Raw genomic sequence first — 5,531 nt, 5'->3', positions numbered from 1 at the left:
AAAAAAGCAATACACTACTACGATTCTAATCTAAAGATACCCTAATCGGTAGTTAATCAGAAGGTATGGTGGAATAAATAATATTATGAAACCTTTTTGTTCCGGGTTGAAACGCTAATGACTTCAACCCATGTCGGACTCCCTACTGCTTAAGCTTGCACTTTTTTGTTTGGGCATTGTTGAAGAGACTCAAACGGCAACAGATTAAATCAATTTTCACCAAACACCGATTGTGTCTTGTCAAACAGTACTACACACTAATGTGTAGCAAAATTACGCAAGATGGATAGCAAGGTTCCGCCTAAGTGACGTGTTTAAATGAGATTTTGATTGATCACCATCGATTGGCATGCCTTTGAGGTGAACTCTCGATGTTTGGGCATGCAAAAATATGTATCGCTTGACCCAGATATTGAAGAAATTGGTTTCGAAGCAAAGACAAACTTTAAAAAGAATTTCGAAATTGTGTCTCTACAAATTAATATTCGTTCTAACTTGAGAGTTTGACTCAATAATTTAATGAAGAAGCTGGGAACTTGGCGTCGTTTCTGAGTCAGCAATATGGATATTAGGTAAGTAAAATTTGATGACTCGTGAACTGTGAACGAAAGGTAGGTAGGTACTTGTTGGCTTCTCAACACTTTTTTTATTTAAAACGAATAGGTTTATCACATTGGATGTAAAATTAGCTGTTGTTCGTTTTTGAATTTGTTTGGTTTTCATAGAAAAGAACTCTGCATTTCTAGATTAATTTTGTCATTTTCATGGCTAATTACTAATTGAGGTTAAGTTTAGTACGGTGAGAACTTGAAATTTCATATAAGTACTCAATTTTTACGAATAATAAATTTTAATCAAAGGCGAAGGGTAAAAATTGATTTAATTATAAGCTGCGTATTCTATGATTTTATTTACCTACCGCTTGTATATACTTCAGTACCGTATGTTACAATAGAATGAAACAATTCCGATACTTCGCTTTTTATTTGTCTGTCCGTTTCAATGCATGTCATTGATGGGGCGTAACATGTGCGCCATTGAAATTCTAGTTGACCAATCTATTGGAATATTTTGTAGTAGTAATGAGAGTTCATTGTTGTATTTTTTTTTATTAATTTGGAGCCTTTCCAAGATTTATATGATGTAAAGGTTGTTTGATTACTACTTAGTTAAAATGAATAACTTAATTTTTACATACTTTTCCAGATATTAAAGTCCACGCCTTAATGATGTTCGAGCGCATATGGTTCGCGACTAACTCTCTCGCGCTAACGCGTTTCATAAACAACGGTAGCGCAAACATTTGTAGACATAGTCCTTCCTAGAAGTCGACAAATATGTCCCACAAATGTTTCGTGTTCCACAGTCCTGTCTCTCAATTTTAGGAGTCATCTTTAAAGAGTCTTCACAAGAGTTCAGGACATTGGGCAGTAACAGGCTTACCAAATTTAATTTTACATAAACAGATATGCCTTGTTCTGGGTTGTTTAATTCATTGTCAGTCACGTGAAAATCTGTACGTAGCTAAATCACGCTAGATTTGAAATCTAATCCTATTGCCAAATAATGCAGTATAATACTGCTCTCAAAACGCTTAGGATTCATTCAATATAACTTCGAAATCATCTTCACGGAATGCAATATATGTGCCCTGTGCTACTGGAAAATGCAAGTTCGCTCCTAAGCTACGTTTAAGCATAGTGTACACGTCAGCTGAAGCGTTTTAGACTCCTGCCATTTACTATATCATATATGTTACGAACAAGGAGCTAAGAGTACCTGTATTTAAGCACATTCAATTTATCCAACTATTTATTTTTTAATAATAAATTGTTCTTAGTTGAATGTACTAGTAGTAAGTAGAAATTAATGAGAAAGCCGCAAACAAAATATAGAAAAATAGCATCCAAGAAATGAAAGTACCGAACAAATTGCTCAAATCGTTATGGGGTTCTAATTTTAGTTATAAGTTTAATATCTAGACAATAGGCTAAAAAGACGATTTAAAATAAGATAAAGTTTTCGATTCTCTAAAACCTCTCCAATCAAATCTTTACGTTGCCCAAATTGATCATATTCTACAGCCAAAGTTTAGTCTACACTACTTCCATGTAACATCCATACTTATACCTAGGTACGTATACATCTACAGGTAACGGACGAAGGACATGCAACAGAGTTACCAGGTTTAATTGAATTTCTTGGTGATAGGATGAGACTCGTGGCCACCGAGTGTTTACTTTGGCAAGCAAATTGATGCCCTGCGTCGTTCTAATTAGGCCTTGGAGACTCTTGAGTGATGGACTAGATTAACATAAATATTAATAGGAATTGTTTGAGTTTGGCGCTGTGTGTGTTTAATCTGATGTTAACGTTTTGGTTTGTATAGGTAGGGGGTAATTTGTATCACTGGTTTTATATTTTGGTTATTTTTATTGTAGGTACATTTCAGTGCATATTAATGGCTTGACGAAAATTAAAAATACCCCTTTGCGTTAATATGGGTCGGGATTATGTAAATAAATGTGCAAGGATTTTTTTTTCATGTAAAGATAAGTTTCACAGTATAATAGGTAATACATAATATTATGAGTAATTTGACCAGCTTTTTCTTTTATCTTCACTTTCTTCACTAAACATTTCAAAGTAACAAACAACTAGGTCCCGTCCTATAATATTAAGGCATAAAATATGTGATGTCGATATGAAGTATTAAAAATATTGACGTCCATTACTTAATAACACTGAATGGCACCTTCATTAATACAAATAAAACGTACTCTCGCAATAAAACACTTCTTAAGATGCCTTCAACAGTAAAATTGATATTAAATTATTATCGATCGTAAATACTAACCTTTTACGTTTTATATCACACAGTTACAGTAGCAGTTGATATTTTATGACGCGCGGATAATGAGACAAACAAGTTTTACCCAGATATAGGAGAATTGCACAGGGCGGAATGTCGTAAAAATTATTCCGCAAATCGAAAAGATCCGAAATAATGGCTGCTATAAAATTTGAGGAGGTAACTGTTCGTTCTGAACATTTGGGATTTATTTGTTTACTTCGTTCGTGTTTTTACACGTCCTGGTAGTCTGGAGACACAGGTAAAGTATCACTTTGTTGATAGAGAAATGGTTCGGGGTGACGTTTTGTTGAAAATAAATTTTAATTGCATTGCGGTGAATATTTTGTGTTCAGTAATAATATGATCTTGTGGATACTACTATAAGTATGATAACTCTTTATGCTTACACAATAAATAACGTGACAGACGTCATATCACTTTTCTTGCCATGTGTAAACCCAACTTATTTTTCTTATGAAGTTCTGTTTGATCATTAAGTAGTTAAATAATTGAATGTCTGTACTAACAATAACTACCAAAACTTGTTAATTTTTTTCTAAAACGCGTCACAAATGTGAGCTATAATTCGATAACTTTTGTATCAATATCACGTCCCTTTAAAAAACAACATTCTGGTTAAAGAAACCTGTATTAGGTGATGAAGAGGTGTATAAACTTAAGGAAGAAAAAAAGAAAGCGACGATGAGAAAAAATTTAAAAGCAACTCTGAAAAGTGCTAAGGACATATTTAATTCGCAATATGCTCTAGATCAACAAGTCATACAATCGGAAACCGCTGTTGGCACTATCAGGTCACTCCTTCAAGCAAGGATGTTTCAGATCTGGCATAGACGAGAGGACTGTGCTAGTGCCTCTTGTCATTTTTCGTCGTTCATCTCTCTTCCAAAACTGCAAGTCTTATTTTAAAGGTTGATCTTGAGATGTTTATCTTTTTAATTCATGTTGTATTTCAATTATCTGCAAAAGTGAGCCTTGATAATACACTACTTAGATATAAATAAATATTCTATAGTAAAACTAAGGCGCAACGATGTAAAAAATTCGGTCTGAAAATGATATTAAAAAATTGTTAACACATTTACCAGCTGTGCTTGCAATATGGCCTGCTCACCCGTAATCGTTTCTAAGAAAACTTGCCAACTATTTGTGGACATAAATCGTTACACGGGGATCAAAAGTGGCTCGAAACGTTTATAGCACACAGTAGGATACATTTTAGATTTACTAGGACCTGAATAAATCGTTTTGGACTTAAGGAGTAAAGTCTTTTTCTTTTGTCAGCCTTTTCATGTACGCCATATTTTCTCTTTCTGTCTTGAAGGTTTCAGATGTAACTGTCCGTAGGCTATTTAGCTGACCTTTTATTTCAATGGATATCACGGTTTCTTAAAATAAGACTGTTTACAGAACTACAACTAACAAAGATCAAAGTATGACAGATGTAAGACACAACTTGCAGTAAAATTTTAAAAGCAAATTTCTAATATGGACAAACATTAGAACCGCTTAGAAAAGCTATAAAATTCTGCATTGCGCAAACATCAGCATACTAATATTCCAAATATACCGAAATAATTTTCTCTCTATATTATATTAGCGCAAATAAATCCAGCATTAAAATTGACACGATGGTCACTTATCAAGCTAAGTCCGTCCTCGCTGGACAAATTGCACGGTGAGCTACCGGAGATAATTACAATGCAGATTAGGCGAACTGTTTGGGGAGCTGCCAGCGACGTGAGTTTAACAGATTACTGCCAACCCTGGTGCGGATGGCTTTGAAATGCGCGAGATTGGGAAAGCTCATTTGTGTGATCTTTGGCATAGATGTTGCGATAATAGTCGGAGTTAAATATTTATAGATATATAATCAGAATTAATAAAATTAGGTGAAAGCCCATAGTTTAAAAGACGAAATTTCACCTCAAAAACTACAATTATTTCATACCTTAAAGCATACAAATTTAATACAAACCAAAAATACAGAAAATTTTAAAACCTACTTAAGACTTAAACCTGATTTAATTCGACAATATTTTCTTCAAGTAAAAAGGTAACTGAAATATTATCATACACGTCCGTTTGACGGCGCGGTTACCACCGCCGTGCGGTTTCCGAAGTGACTTGGCAAAATACCGCGACCACCGCCGACCGCTGTTTACCTTATGTATGCACGTTGGTTTCCTGCCTTGCTTCGAGGTGATATAACTATATTAACTTGTATATGTCAGTGGTACAGATCGTGGCAATTGCTAGTTTGGGTGATGTGTCGTGTGATGATTGATTCAAGCGACGTTTAAAAAATATGTTTTAATTTAATAGATCGAGCAAGGTATACACCGTTTTCAGATGAGGATCATCAAATGACTTCTCCCATTTTGGGTTGAGTAGAAAGGAACCTCGAATTCTTACTGACTAAAACCAACTCATGTCCCTTGCCTTCCTACCTTTTGAGTACCGTTGCATATTTGTTATACGGCGGTGCCCCGCCGACGCAATGCAGACCTCCATGGAATGGCCTTTAATTTCAGCCATTGCCATCCACGGTTAATTTTCTGGCTCTATAAAAAACCCTCAATAATTATGTTATCTCTCAGAAGTGACCCATAAAATATAAATATGTAAAGCTGTATTTAAAACCTCGCAATTACAATAA

The sequence above is a fragment of the Trichoplusia ni genome, chromosome 25 (genome assembly GCF_003590095.1).
Source record: "Trichoplusia ni isolate ovarian cell line Hi5 chromosome 25, tn1, whole genome shotgun sequence".
Lineage (NCBI taxonomy): Eukaryota > Metazoa > Arthropoda > Insecta > Lepidoptera > Noctuidae > Trichoplusia > Trichoplusia ni.
Note: the sequence above shows the minus strand (reverse complement) of the source record.